Source organism: Crocodylus siamensis, chromosome 4 (assembly GCF_052110815.1).
Source record: "Crocodylus siamensis isolate JL-2025a chromosome 4, ASM5211081v1, whole genome shotgun sequence".
Classification (NCBI taxonomy): domain Eukaryota; kingdom Metazoa; phylum Chordata; order Crocodylia; family Crocodylidae; genus Crocodylus; species Crocodylus siamensis.
The window spans coordinates 203,776,071-203,792,029 of NC_143398.1; the positions used below are offsets into that span (position 1 = coordinate 203,776,071).

The 15,959-nt window shown below is 47.1% G+C and overlaps 1 pseudogene; it reads left to right on the forward strand.

Annotated features, from left to right (window-relative positions):
- The window catches only part of LOC149867458 (dynein axonemal heavy chain 11-like), a 291,701-nt pseudogene that overhangs the window by 215,937 nt on the left and 59,805 nt on the right, over nt 1-15,959 (forward strand).

Here is a 15,959-nt window from a genome sequence, read left to right on the forward strand (position 1 = left end):
GGCCCAGTTAGCTTAGTGAAGCAGGCATAGAAAAAAGCTAAGGTGTGGACAAGATGGACAGAAAGCAATCTGTGATGGACCATTGTATGCATTATATTCCCCTTTGGACAGGTGGGTGGAAGAAGGCAGTGACTGGGAAGAACTTGCATCCATGCTCCAGTGCATCAGTTAACATAGTTGTTGCAAAAAGTACAATACAATAGACTTGGTGTAGCTTGTTCCCTCTGTGGAGCAACAAAATAACTTTCTCCTGTCTGGGCTGATACTGTGGCAATGTTAAAACGATGCTTTTTTGATAAACAAAATGCCCTATTTTTGATACACTTTTCTGTCTACACAGTATAAAAAACGTAGAAAAATGCATCAGACTCTGAACTGGCAGAGAGTTATGTTCTCTATTTTTGTTGTCAAGTGATCAACTTACATGGGCCAAATTTTTCATAGGTTTTACCGGTGGAACTTTCTTATGTCCATGGCATGATGTATATGTAAGTGGGTGTGTCTATGTGTGCAATTAATGTGAAGCAATAAACTCTGGAACAGCTTGAGCCAGAATAAACTACTCCTGGGTGCAGTGCCTACACATGAGCTTGGGACAGCAGCAGTTTGAGCCAGGGCAGAGCAGGCCTGGACTGGCAGGGGCACTGGAGGTTAGCCCTAGACTCTGGGTGGCAGAGGGGCTGACTGTGGCATATGGGTGCTGAAAGTATGCAACGGTGTAGCCAGGCAGCAGGTAGGATTTTGGACCCCACTGCTGGGCTGGCTGGGCACAATTTATGCCCATGTTCAGCATCTGCTTGTGCATTTAATCTCAGTAAATTTCCCTAGTGTAAAGCAGTACTGTCCCTGGTAGTACTATTTTACTCCAGCGTAAAGTATTTTACTGAGGCCTAGTACTGTCAGATGTGTATACAATGATGCTTTAATCCACAGCTAATTAGTCTACTTTGCAGTAGAGTGCATGTGTAGATACAGCCAGTAAATGGAAGACTAAGCCCATTATATATAAAATAAATAAGTTTTGGACGAGTGATGCATTGTGTAGTCAGAAGAAATTCCCACTGAAACAAATAAGTGCTGGAATTGTTTTTTAAAGGTTTAATCCTACAACATTCTGGGTGTGTCCAGATGTGTGTTAGATCTGGACGCAGTTTACTCATGAGTAAACTACTTGTGAGTAAAGACTTCTGGGCAGGTATCTACCCATTCAGGGAAGAAAGAGCAGATTTGCTGCAAATGGCAAGCAACTTCCTCGGGGCCCTGACGTGGGCCCCTGCCATCACCACAGCTGTCTCCTAGCCTGGGCTAGGACATTGCTCCCTGCCTCCAGGGAGCTGCCTGCTGCTGCGGCAGGGACAATGTCCCTCTGCCCCAGCAGCAGGGATCTCCTAGCCCTGGCTCCTCAGTCAGGGCAGGGGACTTGGAAAGAGCTTCAGGGGAAGGGCAGGTCCCAGTGCTCTGCACTGATCTGCCAGTGGGGCAGCTAGCAGTCTGCCCCTGGCTGGGCAGGGATTTCCCACCCTGTTGCAGGCTTGCTACTAGCTCCCCCACCGGCAGCTCTTTCCAAGCCCCACAACTTGATCACCTGATCAAGGCATGGAGCTGGGACCTGTCCCTTACCAAGATAGTTCCCAGTCCCAGCTCCATGATCACAGGACTGGGGCTGAAGAGCCTGTTCTCTGCCCAGCTCCACAATCATGGAGCTTGGTGGGGAACAAACTCCCCAGCCCCCACTAACAGAGAGTTCCCACTATCAGCTCTGCAGTCATGAGGCATGGGAGAGAAGGATCTCCCAGCACTGGGCCCACAACCGCAGAGCTGGTGCATGGAGATAAAGATATCCCAGCCCCACACTCCCTTATCATGATGGTGAAGTGGGGGGCTGGGAGATGAGGATTTCCCAGCCCCTGCTTCCTGATCAAGATCTCAGAGCAGGGGAGTTGGAGTTCCCTGCTACCAGGGCAGAGGGACATAATCCCTGCCCAGGCTCCCGTGGCAGGCAGCTCTTGGGGACAGAGAGCTATCTCCTGTCCCCTACTGGCCTGCTGACCAGGAGCAGATTTCATAGATTTCATAGACATTAGGGCTGGAAGGGACCTCGGGAGATCATTGAGCCCAGCCCCCTGCCCAAAGGGCAGGAAGTCAGCTGGGGTCATAGGATCCCAGCAAGATAAGCATCCAATTTGCTCTTGAAGGTGTTCAATGTAGGTGCTTGAACCACCTCCGCTGGCAGACTGTTCCAGACCTTGGGGGCTCGGACAGTAAAGAAATTCTTCTGTATGTCCAGCCTGAAACGGTCTTGCAGGAGTTTGTGACCGTTCGACCTCGTCATCCCTTGGGGCACTCTGGTGAACAGACGTTCCCCCAGATCCTGGTGGTCACCCCTGATAAACTTCTAGGTGGCCATCAGATCACCCCTGAGCCTGCGCTTTTCCAGGCTAAAGAGTCCCATGGCTCTCAGCCTGTCATTGTAAGATCTGTTTTCCTGACCTCTGATCATGCGCGTGGCTCTCCTCTGGACTCTCTCAAGCTTCTCCACATCCTTTTTGAATTGTGGAGCCCAAAACTGGACGCAGTACTCCAGCTGCGGCCTCACCAAGGCCGAGTACAAGGGGAGAATGACGTCCCGGGATTTGCTCGAGAAGCATCTATGGATGCACGCCAGCATTTTGGTCGCTTTACTAGCTGCAGCATCGCATTGGAGGCTCATGTTCATCTTGTGGTCAATGATGACCCCCAAGTCTTTTTCTTCTGTAGTGCTAACCAACGTAGCACTGCCGAGCCTATAAGGATGCTGCAGGTTTTTCCTCCCAAGGTGGAGAACCTTGCATTTTTCGGTGTTAAACACCATCAGGTTCTCGTCTGCCCATTTGCTGAGCTTGTCCAGGTCAGCCTGGATCACCCGCCTGTCTTCTGGCGTGGATGCTTTGCCCCAAAGTTTGGTGTCATCGGCGAACTTGGCCAGTCCACTCCTGACTCCAGTGTCCACATCGTTAATGAAGATGTTGAACAGTATGGGTCCCAGAGCCTTGAGGGACCCCACTGGTTACAGGGCACCATGATGAGTGACTGCCATCAATCACAACCCTCCAGTCAGGTGTCTACATGAGTGGTACTGTGCAGTAACTAAATTTATTTGTGATTAGTGAAGTTTACTGCACAGTAAACATGTGCTTGTATAAAGGCATATGCTTACTGCATGGTAAACTATGCTTCTGTGCAGTAAAGCATCTCGTGTAGATGCACATGCTGAGTATCCTCAGCTACCACTGAACTAACTCAAGAGTACCCAGCACTTTACAACACTAAATTCACAACCATTGAAAATAAAGGGTCAATCCTTCATTCCCTGAGCTTCCAAAAGGCCCCTTAATTTTGGGTGAAGGAGGATTGGCCCTTACAGTTTCATATAGTTTCATAGTTGTTAGGGGCTGGAAGGGAACTTACAGATCATCAGGTCCAGCTCTCCTGCACTTGGGCAGGAACGACTGCTGGGATCAGATGTCCCCAGCAAGATGGCTATCAAGAAATATTTGAAGATTGCCAGGGTGGATGACTGTACCTCCTCTGTGGGGAGCCTGTTCCAAACTCTTGGCACTCAACTTGTTTTTCCTTATGTCTAGCCTGAAGTGATCCTCAATCAGCTTGTGCCCATTATTTCTTGTCCTCTCCTGGGGGGCCTTGATGAACAGATGCTCCCTCAGGCCCAGATGCATGCCCTTGACATACTTATAGGATGCTACCAAGTCCTCTCTGAGTCTTCTTTTCTCCAGGCTGAACAGTCCCAAGTCTTTCAGCCTCTCCTCATATGATCTGGTCTCTAATCATGCATGTGGCCTTCCTTTGGACTCTCTCAAGCTTCTCCACATCCTTCCTGAAGTGCAGCACCCAGAACTGGATGCAGAACTCCAGCTGCAGTCCCACCAAGGCTGAGTAGAGAGGGAGGATGACATTCTCAGCCATGCTTGAGATGCCTTGATAGATGTGTGACAGTGTTTGATTAGCTCCACCAGCTACAGCGTTGCATTGGTGGCTCATGTTCATTTTGTTATCTATCACAAAACCCAGACCTCATTCAGATGTAATACTAGCAAGCGTAGCACTGCCGATCCTGTAAGTGTGTTGTGGATTTTTTCTCCCCAGATGGAGCACTTTACATGTCTTTGTATTAAACAACATCTGGTTGACGTCCACCCACCTTGTGAGCTTGTCCAAGCCCAATATTTAAAGTCCAGGGTTCTGTGAGTATTGAATCTATTTGAGGTTGTTTATTCCATAAACACTAACAAATTGTCTCTAAGAATGAAGACATTTCAATTTCCTTATTTTCCCTCATTAGGAATTTTAGTGGGCTCATCTACATGAGCCACTTAATGGTGAATTAGCATAGTTTACTGTGAACTAAGCATGTGTGTTTACAGGCATACATGCTTACTTCATAGTAAATCTCCCTAATGCCAAGTAAATTTTCTATGTGCAAATGCAAGTAGCAAATTTACACCGCATTAGTAATGGCACTGTAGTGCTCGTGTAGATGCCTGACTGGTAGCCAGATCTATTCCCAGTCAGGCATCCACAAGGGTTGGGAGATGGCTCCCTGACCCTGTGAGCTGCCTGCTGCTGGGGCAGGCTCTGCCACAGAAGCCTGAGTGAGGGCTATGTCCACCTGCCCCAGCAGCAGAGAGCTCCTGACCTCCCAGCTTCTGCTCTGCCATCATGATCAGGGAGCAGGGGGCTGGGAGACCCTTATCTCCCAGTCTAAGCCCCATAGGACTTGGGCTCGGAGATAAGGGTCACCCAGCCCAAGCCCCATGACCATGGAGTTCAGGCTAGAAAATAAGCATGTCCCAGGAGCAGCCTTGTGATTGTGAAGCCAGCACTGGGAGCTCCCTGCTGGTAGGGGCTGGGGACCTGTTCCATGAGCATGGAGCTGGCAGGCAACACACTGGGGAGCTTGTTACCCCCCAGCTCTGCAAGCTCAAAGCTGGAAGAGCAACAAGCTCCCCAGCTTTCCCTCCCCACTACCACCAGCTCCATGCTTACAGAGCTGGGTGGGGAACAAGCTCCCCAGCCCCCACTCTGTAATCACAATTTTGATCACAGAGCAGGGGCTGGGAGCAACCTGAATGGGGACAGTTCTCCACCCAGCCTGGAGCTGGCTGGAACCTGCCCCTGACTGGGACAGTTCCCAGGCTGCCCAGGGAAGCAGTACAGTCTGGTGATGGCTGGAGACTGTCAAGTTTCGGGCAGTCCCCAGCCAGCTCTGGGCTGCACATGTGACTTCCCCGTGGAGCCTGGGGCTGGCTGGGAACTGTCCCAGTCAGGGGCAGGTCCCAGCCTCATGTCCTGATCAAGGTACAGGCCTTGAAAAGAGCTGCAGAGATGGGGCAGGTTCTAGCCCCCTGCCCTCATCCCCTGCAGCTCTTTCCAAGCCCATGCCCCTGATTAGGAAGTCAGGGCCAGGAGCTCTCTGCTGTCGGGGCAGAGGGACATTGTCCCCTCCCCAACAGCAGGCAGCCCCCAGGGCCAGGAGATAGTTGTCTTCTAGCTTGCTGCTAGCACCCAGGGGGAGTCTGGAGCTCCCCCTGGTGGCAATAGTGTTCATTGCAGGGCTGCAGGGAACTGGGAGCAAATCTGCTCCTTAATCCCTGCATGTGTACACACCTACCCAAAAACCCTTATGGTACAGTAGCTTACTGTGCAATAAATCTGGGGTAAATGCAGTAAAGGCTGGGGTAAATGCATGTGTAAATATGCCCAGTGCATTAGTGTCTTGGTATCATCATCAATATATATGCCACTTCTCCCTGATTTTTTGTTGCAGAAGTGAGGGCATTAGAATGTCTTCTTTCAGAACTGCTTTTGAAATGCTCAATCTTTTTCACTGTGCAGGAATATTGTGAAGTGGATCTAAAACATCAATCCTTGGCTCAAGCCAGTGCAAACCTTGCCACTGCAGCAGAGAAACTTGAAATTATTAAACAGAAGCTTAAAGTAGGTTATTTCATAATTTGAATTGATCTTGGGTTTTTTTGTTCTTGTCCATCATACATCAAATGTGATGCAATCCATATGGATATTTAACTTGTATTACGAATAAAAAAATTAAAATTGGAGCTTGACCATAACAGTGTCATTAAAGAAGAATGTTAGATTTACTGTATAAATTCTGCTGGTTGGTTCTCTAAACTAGTTGAAAATACAGTATATTCTACTGTCATTGATGCCGAGTCACAAGTGATATACAAATATACACACAACATACTGATGGGAACTTTCCTTTCCTTTTTTCTTTCTTTCTTTTTTCCCCCACAAATGTTATTAAAAACACACTTGTCACCCTACCCTTACAAAACTTCATACATTAACCATCTTTGTTTTACCAAAATTTTGTATTGCAAAAACAACTGCATATCCAAAAACATTTAACTACATATATTAAACCCTTAACTTATATCAACTTCCCACAAAAGAACCCCTTATAGAATTCTTTTTCTTCATACAGAAATCCATGAAAAACAATTACCTCAGCAACCACCTGAAACTCCCCACCCCTCCCATCAATCCTCTCTGTTGGTTTAGTGAAATGTGTGTCCAGTCCTTTTTCCTTCGCTTCTTCTCTGCCTCTCCTCCAGTCTCTTCTTCATCCTGAACAATGTAGTATTTCAATTCATGCAGACCCAGCTTTAGACACTATTTTTCAGTGAAAGCTAACCCCTTAATAACCCAGAGGTTTCTTACTTTGTGTAAACTAGTTTTAAAACATGCTAATAAAGTCCTTAATAACATTTCCTCCTGTCCCTTTGGTATGAGTCCATATAATACCATCTCCCCTGCTAACAGCAGGTTTATTTGGGTGACATTCAGAAAGTGGCAGACCCTTTCCCACACTCCCTTTGCATACGTGCACTCCCAAAACGCACGTCTCACTGTTTCTTCTTCCCTGCATCTCTCCCTTGAGTAGTTCAGTGAGCTCGTCAACCCCACCTGTGTTGCATCTCTCTCGCCAGCAAGATATTTCTTATGACCGTCCATGCTAGGTCAGCATATTTGCCTTTTAGTCATTTACCCACCACCACTCCTCACACCTTCTTCGCTTGTCCTTCTGTGAAGTTTTCTACTGGCAACATTCTGTCTTTCTCCTTTACCCCTTTCATCGATTTCTTATTCTTATTCCTTCAAGACCTTTAGCCCTATCTTCCCTATTTTATACTTTTGCATGAAACCTTCCATCCTGATGTAATGAATTGGTGGTTGCCACACGCATTGACTCTTCAAAGAGGTCTGATATACTCCATATTTCCTCAAAGTGCAAGGGACTTGGTTGTCATGGGTGACTTCAATTACCCGGACATAGATTATGAGGAACACTTGGCTAGGTCAGATCATTCATGCAGTTTTCTGACTGTGATTGAGGAGCTCTCTGTGACCTAGGACGTGCAAGAGACAACCAGAGTTAATACTCTCCTAGGCTTGGTCTTAGCCAGGGGAGATGATCTGGTGTGTGGCTTCAGCATTGCGGGTGACCTGCATGACAGTGACCATGAAATTATCAGATTCACCACCTGCTGCAAAGTTGACAAAGCCAGCAGGATTGAAGTCCTGGACTTCAAAAATGCTAACTTTGACAGGCTCAGAGCATTAGTAGGGGAGGCAATGCAGGACCAGGAAGACAAGGCAAATTGGGTGCACAAAGAGTGGTCATTGCTCAAGGATATGATCCCTGAAGCACAAAAGAAAACTGTTCCTGCAAAGAGGAAAGGCAGCAGGAGGGCTGGTAAGCCCTCCTGGCTTAACAGGGACACTGTGGTCCTCTTAAAAAAGAAAAAAGAGGTGTACACACAGCAGAAGCTAGGAATGGTCCTCAAGGAGGACTATCCAATAGTGGCCAGCACTTGTAGGGAAATAATCAGGAAAGCCAAGGCAGCGACAGAGTTTAGGTTAGCTACGGGAGTCAAGGACAATAAAAAGTCCTTCTTTAGGTATGTAGGCAGAAGAAGGAAAACAAATGGAAGTGTGGAACCCCTGCTTAACACCTCGGGACAGTTGGTGACCAACATTCAGGAAAAAACTGAACTCCTGAATGCCCACTTTGCTTCAGTATTTCACGAGACCAAGGAAAAGTCAAGCGAGATAAGGCTCACAGGGGACATGCCAGGACTGACAGCCTCCCTGCTGTGGATGCTGAGTGGGTACAATGCCAACTAGAAAAACTAGACATTTATAAGTCAGCAGGATCAGATGAACTTCCTCTGAGAGTGCTGAAGTAGCTGGCTGAGGTCATTGTGGAACCCCTGACAAAGCCCTTCCAGGATTCCCTGAGGATTGGAAGAGGGACAACATTGTGCCCATCTTCAAGAAGGGGAAGAAGGAGGACCTGGGCAACTATAGGCCAGTCAGCCTAACCTCCATCCCAGGGAAAATCCTGGAAAAGCTCATTAAAGGATCTGTGTATGATACGCTCACAGAAGGTAAGGTTCTGAATGACAGCCAGCATGGCTTTGTCATGAGTAGGTCTTCTTTTACCAATCTGATCTCCTTCTGTGACCAGGTCTCTCACCACCTGGACATGGGAGATGTAGTGGACATTATATATCTAGACTTCCAAAAGGCTTTTGATCTAGTATACCATGATATCCTTGCAGGAAAACTGGAAGATTGTGGGCTCACCTGCTCGACGGTTCAGTGGGTAGGAAACTGGCTACAGAGTAGGACCCAGACAGTTCTCATTAATGGATCTGTGTTGTCCTGGTGCAAAGTGGCCAATGGTGGCCCTCCGGGGTCTGTGCTTGGACTGGTGCTTTCCAACATCTTTATCAATGATTTAGATTGGGGAGTGAAAAAATCGCTGGCCAAGTTCACAGCCAACACCAAGTTACGGGGCAGTATGGTCACGTCAGAAGACAGGTTGCAGATACAGGAGGACCTGGACAGGGCTGAGAGCTGGGCAGACCGGAACCAGATGAAGTTTGACACTTCTAAGTGTAAGGTGCTCCATCTAGGGGCAAGCAGCCCTGCACATACATAGAGTCTTGGTGGTGACAGCCTGACTTTCACCATGGCTGAAAGGGACTTAGGGGTAATGATTGACTATCGCATGAATATGAGCCATCAGTGTGAGGCAGTGGTCAGCAGGACAAACAACACACTGGCATGCAGCAACCGATGCATCTCGTGTACAACTAAGGAAGTGATACTCTCGCTGTACTCAGCACTGGTGAGACTGCAGTTGGAGTACTGCATCCAGTTCTGGGCACCAGACTTCAGTGAAGATGTGGAAAAACTTGAGCGGGTCCAGAAAAGACCCACCTGTATGATCAGGGACTCGCAAGGCAAGCCATACAAGGAAAGTCTGAGGGACCAGGGGAGGACTAGAAATAATGGACACAAGCTGATTGAAGATCACTTTAGACGAGACATAAGAAAACACTTCTTTACAAGTCAAGTACCAAGGTTTTGGAACAAGCTCCCCCAGAGATGGTACAGTCACCCAGCCTGGCAATTTTCAAAAAGAAGAGGTCCTGAACTCCCGGCGCTCTGCTGCTCTGTGCTCCATCCCTTCACATCTGTAACACACTAAGGGGACAGCACGCAGCGAGGTGCATTTCCATCCCACATCTGCTACACTTGCATCAGTTCCAAAGAAGGTAAATTGCACCAGTTCTGATGATCTAAGTCTATGGATATCCATCATAATTTGGTCTATATGCAAATTACTATGCATATAAGCAAATCACTATAGGCATGCTTATTTCAAAGTCAGCGTGTTCAAGCTTGCTCCTCACTTCCATGTACTTAGGGAAATCAGTATCTGAGAGAAAGGGGGGAAGGGGCTGCAGGGGGAAGATGTTGTGGGGGCAGAGGTCAAGGAAGCCACCTGACCCCTTCTTGCCCCCCAGATTTATTTTCCCTGCTGTAGCAGTGGAAGGGGGACAAATTCAAGGCAAGCCTCCAATAATTAGATTCTATACCTGTAAAACTATAACAAATGTATAAATTTTCCATATATAGAATCCAATTACTGGGGGGTACTCTCATTCAGGGTCATCTTATATTTGACTAAATACAATAATTCCTTCTATCAAAGAACTATGATTTTTTTCTGGCTTCTTCCCCCTGAAAATTAAATCTACAAGTTAGCTTCCCCCAGCCCCCCTTCCCCCGCAAACAAATCCAATAAAAATAAAGCAAGCAGAACCCTCCCCAGCCTCCTCACGTTAATATGACCAGGCGCCCATGTGAGACATTCCATTTAAAGAATTACTACGGCATCAGTATTGAAGCTTGGACCTATTTGGACTGATAAAGAATAGAGAAGTACAAAGTAGCCTTTGACCTTGTGACATTTCCAAGTTCCAAAACTAGTTATAAAATCAAGCTATAAAATGCACCAATAGGTCAACATTTCACTCTATTTTCATTTGACCATTTTGCTTTCAAAAACACCCAGGAACAATGAACATTTGAACTTGAAGTGATCCAGGTTTATTTTTACTCCAAAAGAAGTGGCTTCAGTAGAAATATTGATTTTGTAGCATTTGTCCAATCATCTGCAGAAAATGGAGCTGATCATGCAATCCCTTCTGAAGGCAAAGGAAACAGTCATTGTTCACAAAGTAGCTCCCATTGATTTCAGTGAGATTACTCACATGAATAAGAATTGGAGGGTGAGGGATTTGACCCATTATCCTGTTTACAGTGATTATGTCCAATTATGTGCTGATCTGCTTGTATACGGTTTTCATTGATGCTGATCCAGTTTAGTCTAAAACAATATGGTTGTCTTCCATGTTTTTCCATTGTTGTAAAGAAAAACTCCAATCCATTGTCTAAATTGCAGAGTTTTTCTACTGTACCTTCATATATTATTCTGAGATCTGAATTAGCAATCATTAGTATCCAAGTTGCATTGTTTAGGTCTGCCTCCCACGGTCTACTGAAAAGTCAACACTTAAAAACATTTTCTTATGTTCATTTATTATTGTTCATTATAGTTAATATGCTAGTCCCTAGGAGACAACTGAGAATGGAACTCAGTGCTAGGCACTATATAAACATAAATTAGAAAACACTCCCTGTTCCAAAGTGCTTGTACTCTCAAAGCAGAGGAAACCTGGGACTGGAAGGGACCTAGTGGGTCAAGTCTAGTCCCCTGCTGTTGTAAGCAGCCACTTCATAAACTGCTCAGGCTTTATCTTAAAACCAATTAAGTTTCATGTTCCAAATGCTCCTTTTTGGAAAGCCATTCCAGAACCTTCCTGCCTAAATTTATTCAGGGCCAATTTCTTTTCATTTGTTCCTGTGCCAACTTAATTCTTTAGTGTTTTCCACTCTCTTTTTCTTGGTGTGTCATATATGCATCTTTTTTGATGTGTTAGACTACACTAATAGTGCCTTCCTGCCTTCATTTTGCTAAATTAAATATGCCAACTAATCCAAATAAGGCCAACAAGAGGGAGAGGAAAGGATATAATATACCAGCATTATTAGGTGATTGTAAAGTGCCTTGAACAATTCACTATGATATTGGTTAGGAATTATGTTTACTATACAAAATATTAACCATCATCATCCTCAAAGCCTATGGCTCATTTTATTCTGGACTGACACCATTTATGCTTTTCTGACTTTTGAGTTGTAAAGCTGTAGTTCAAGAACAGTAACAATTGATTATTTTTGCCAGTGATACTTTCAAAGAAAATAAGTGATGAAATGTACAGTATATTTCAGTGTGCAAGGATCACTTTGATGCACAATTTGCAATGGAAATTAACATATCGCATATTCATGTCTACCGATAAGGAAAATGACAAACGCTCACAATCCTTGTTCAATTCACTTATTCAGTAAAAATATTCCTTCCATTCAAATCTGTCATGAATTTTGTTTCCTTTTTAGAGGAAAAACATGAAAACAAATAATACTGAACTAATAGATAAAAATGACTTACTAGCTTTATAGCTAGGGACCTACTTAATTTGCAGTTTCGTGGATTTTGTGGAAATGGCAAAATCTGGGCTTGTATGCAAAAATCAACAAAAAAATCCCTTAATAAAAATGAAATGCAGTCCCTTGCTGCCTGGAAGGGAAGGTGTCACCTGGCAGGATGGCATGCCTTCTGCCAGGACCTCTTCCCCAATTAATACCAAGGGGCAGGGCTGCATAAAGGACAGCCAGCCATCAAGATGGCAGATGTCCCCTTGTCCCTCCTCCTCCTTGGGCTTCTCAACCAATCAGTGCTGAGGGGTGGGCCCTCTCCACCAATCAGGGCCACCACAAAATGCCAATGTCTTTTCCTCCTGGTTGTGGGTCATGGGCTGAGGAGGGAGAGATAGGTTGAAGTAGTAAAACAAAGACTGTGGTGCTGGTGTCATTGTGAAGGCTTCAGCTTCCACAATCTCAGTCTGCTTTTTGGTGAGAGAGGCGGTGGTCTGCTGGGGAGAAATGGCCTCCATTGCAAAGCTGGCAAATCAGTCAGCAATACTGAAGTCCTCAACGTCAGGAAAACTGACTTTGACAAACTCAGGAGGCTTGTTGTCGAGGCCCTAAGGGACCACAACTCAACAGGAAGAGGAGTCCAAGAGGAGTGGTTGCTCAAGGGAGTGATCCTGACAGCACAAGGGATGGCCATCTCATCTTGGAGGAAGGGTAAGAAAAGGGTGTAACAACCCCCTTGGCTTAGCAGGGAACTCGAGGACTTCCTATGCCTCAAAAGAGAGACTTATAAAGGATGAAAGGTTGGAATTACTACCAAGGAGGATTACTCAGCACTGGTCCATACCTGCAGGGCGTGGATCAGGAAAGCTAAGGCTGCAACCGAGCTCCATCTCTATATTAAGGATAACAAAAAGTCCTTTTTCAGATATGTAGGGAGTCAGAAAAAAAGCAAGGGTAACATTGGACCCCTGCTGAACCAAACAGGACAACTGATAACCGACACCCAGGAAAAGGGAAACCTGCTTAATGGATACTTCATGCTAGTCTTTCATTAGTCCAAAGGGACCCCCCTGCCTAGCAAAACACAGGATGGCCAGGGTGAGGGTGTATTTATACCCAGCATCGGTGTTGATCTAGTAAAGGATCACCTTGAAAGGCTAGACACCTTCAAGTCAGCTGGTCCTGACAGATTACACCCTAGGGTACTCTAGGTGCTGGCAGGTGTCATAGCCCAACCATTGGCAAAAATATTCAAAAATTTGTGGTGCTCAGGTGAAGTACCTGAAGCATGGAAGAAGGCCAATGTGGTACCCATCTTCAAGAAAGGGCAGAAAGTAGACCCCGGGAATTACAGGCCAGTCAGCTTGACCTCAATCCCTGGTAAGATTCTGGAAAAAATTATCAAGGAGACCCTTCTGGATAAGCTGGCTGAGGGCAATATCCTGAGGGATAGCCAGAAAGGGTTTTTTGCAAGTAGGTTTTGCCTGACCAATCTCATCTTCTTCTATGACCAGGTGACACATCACCTGGACAAGGGAGAAGAGATTAATGTGATATACCTGGTGTCGCAGGGCACTTCCGTGCCCCGCTCCTAGTGAGGCTTGAACTTAAGGGGGGAGGTGTGTCGCAGGACCCTGAAGCGCCCTGCTCCTAGAAAGAGGGACATGTGCCAGTTGCCGGGGCAACTGCAGTTTGGTCAGCTGACCAGAAGGGGGCAGGGCCTGGCCTATATAAACAAGGCAGGCTGAGGCCACAGTCAGTTCCCCTCTAGCAGCCGAGGAAGTTGGAGCTCTGTTGAAGCAGGCAGAATAAAGAAGCCCGATGGCCTGAACAGCTTCCGTGGAAGAAGACCAGGTGGAGGAAGCCCTGGTAGGGATTTGGGAGAATAAATTGCCTGATGGATTAGAGTTTACGTTTTAGCCAGGAGGCTTAGCTTTGAGTTGTAGCCGATTGGCTCATGTTATTATATTCTGTAGTTTGTTGTTACACCGGAGGACCAGGTGAGGCTAATAAGGCTTGGACGAGGCCTCAGTGGGGCTCCACAGTGGTGTGGGGACCCCGGTGCCAGAGAGGGCACAGCATTGAGGGGGCATTGACCCCAGCCCTGCAAAGGGGCACAGTGGATTGAGGGCCAGGTAAGGCTGGGGCCGCCTGAGCCCCAGGAGTTGTAGATCCATGAAGGGGATTTAGGGGCCAGGCACAGCTACAGCCACCGGAGCCCCAAGCGTGAAGAAAGGCTCCAGTGCGGGCGTGAGCATGGGAAAAGACCCCATTGCAGATGTGAGCATGGGGAAAGGCCCCAGGGTGGGCAGCAGCCACGGAAGAAGCCAGGGAGTGCCCGTGAGGGCGCACTGGTGAGGAGCCCCAGGGAGGGCACACTGGCGAGGACTTTTTATGGCAACTAGGACTTAATTCCAAGGTTAGACCCCAGGGCAGACAGGGTCGTAAGCAAAAGCCCAATCGCGAGAGAAGGCCCGGTGTGGGCTCAGCTGCGAGAGAGGCCTGGGAGCATCCGTGAGGACCGTGGGTGACTGTAACGAAGGAGAGGCCAGAGAGCGTCTGTGAGGATGCAGGCCATCTGAGAAATTGACTAGAAAATGTCCGGGACATCCACAAGGCTTGGAGCGTGGTACGAACCACGTGTAGCCCTTAAGGCATGAGGGCACCGAGTCACCTCAGATGGGGCACAAACTGGAGTACGTCAGGGGTACCATGTCAAGGAGGACTAAAGGCAGCCTCCCTTAATACTTTTAACATCAAAGACGTGGCAGGCGAGAACGAGGGTGCATTGACACCAACTTGGCATGGTAGGGTGCGCCAGGAGAGATCACAGCCGCTCTTAGAACCCTGCTTTGTGACACCTGGACTTTAAAAAAAGCCTTTGAACTGGTGTTCCATGACCTCCTCATGGAAAAATTGGCCAACTGTGGCCTCAGCTACACCACAGTCTGGTGACTGGGAGATAGACTCCAAGGTCAGACCTAGAGAGTAGTGGTTGATGGCAGCAAGTCATTATGGTGCACTGTAACCAATGGCATCCCCCAAGGCTGTGTCCTTGGACCGGTTCTCTTCAACATCTTTATCAACAATGTGGACATTGCTGTCAGAAGCGCACTGGCTAAGTTCGCCAATGACACTGAACTTTGGGGCATAGCATCCACACCTAAGGACAGGCTAGTGGTCCAGGCTGACTCGGATAAGCTTAGTAAGTGGGCGGATACAAACCTGATGACATTCAATACTGATAAATGCAAGTTACTCCACCTTGGGGGGGAAAAACCCCACAGCATGCTTATAGGCTCAGCAGTGCTACGCTTGCTAGCACCACTGCTGAAAGAGACTTGGGGGTCATGATTGATTGACCACAAAATGAACATGAGCCAGCAATGCGATGTTACAGCTGGTAAAGCAAACAAAACCCTGGCTTGCATCTATAGATGGTTTTCAAGTAAATCTCAGGATGTTATCCTCCCACTGTACTCAGCCTCAGTGAGGTCGCAGCTGGAGTACTGCATCCAATTCTGGGCTCCACAACTCAAGAAGGATGTCGAGAGACTTGAGAGAGTCCAGAGAAGAGCAACACACATGATGAGAGGGCAATAGAATAGGCCTTATGAAGAGAGGCTAAGAGCCATGGGACTCTTCAGTCTGGAGAAGTGCAGGCTCAGGGGTGACCTGGTGGTTGCCTATAAGTACGTAAGGGGTGTTCATCAGGATCTGGGAGAATGTCTGTTCACCAGAGCGCCCAAAGGAAAACAAGGACCAAGGGTTATAAACTCCTACAAGGCCATTTTAGGCTGGGCATAAGAAAACATTTGATGCTAGCTGACTTCCTGCCCCTGGGGCAGGGGGCTGGACTTGATGATCTTTGATGTCCCTTCCAGCCCTAACATCTACTAAATCTATGAAATCAGCTTTGCATGCCATAAGCAGGCTGTGAAAAACTCTTTGTCTCACCATGATTTAGGTAGGTCTATGTTTATAGCTAACAGGTAAGAATTTAGCTAAACAACTCCAAGTCT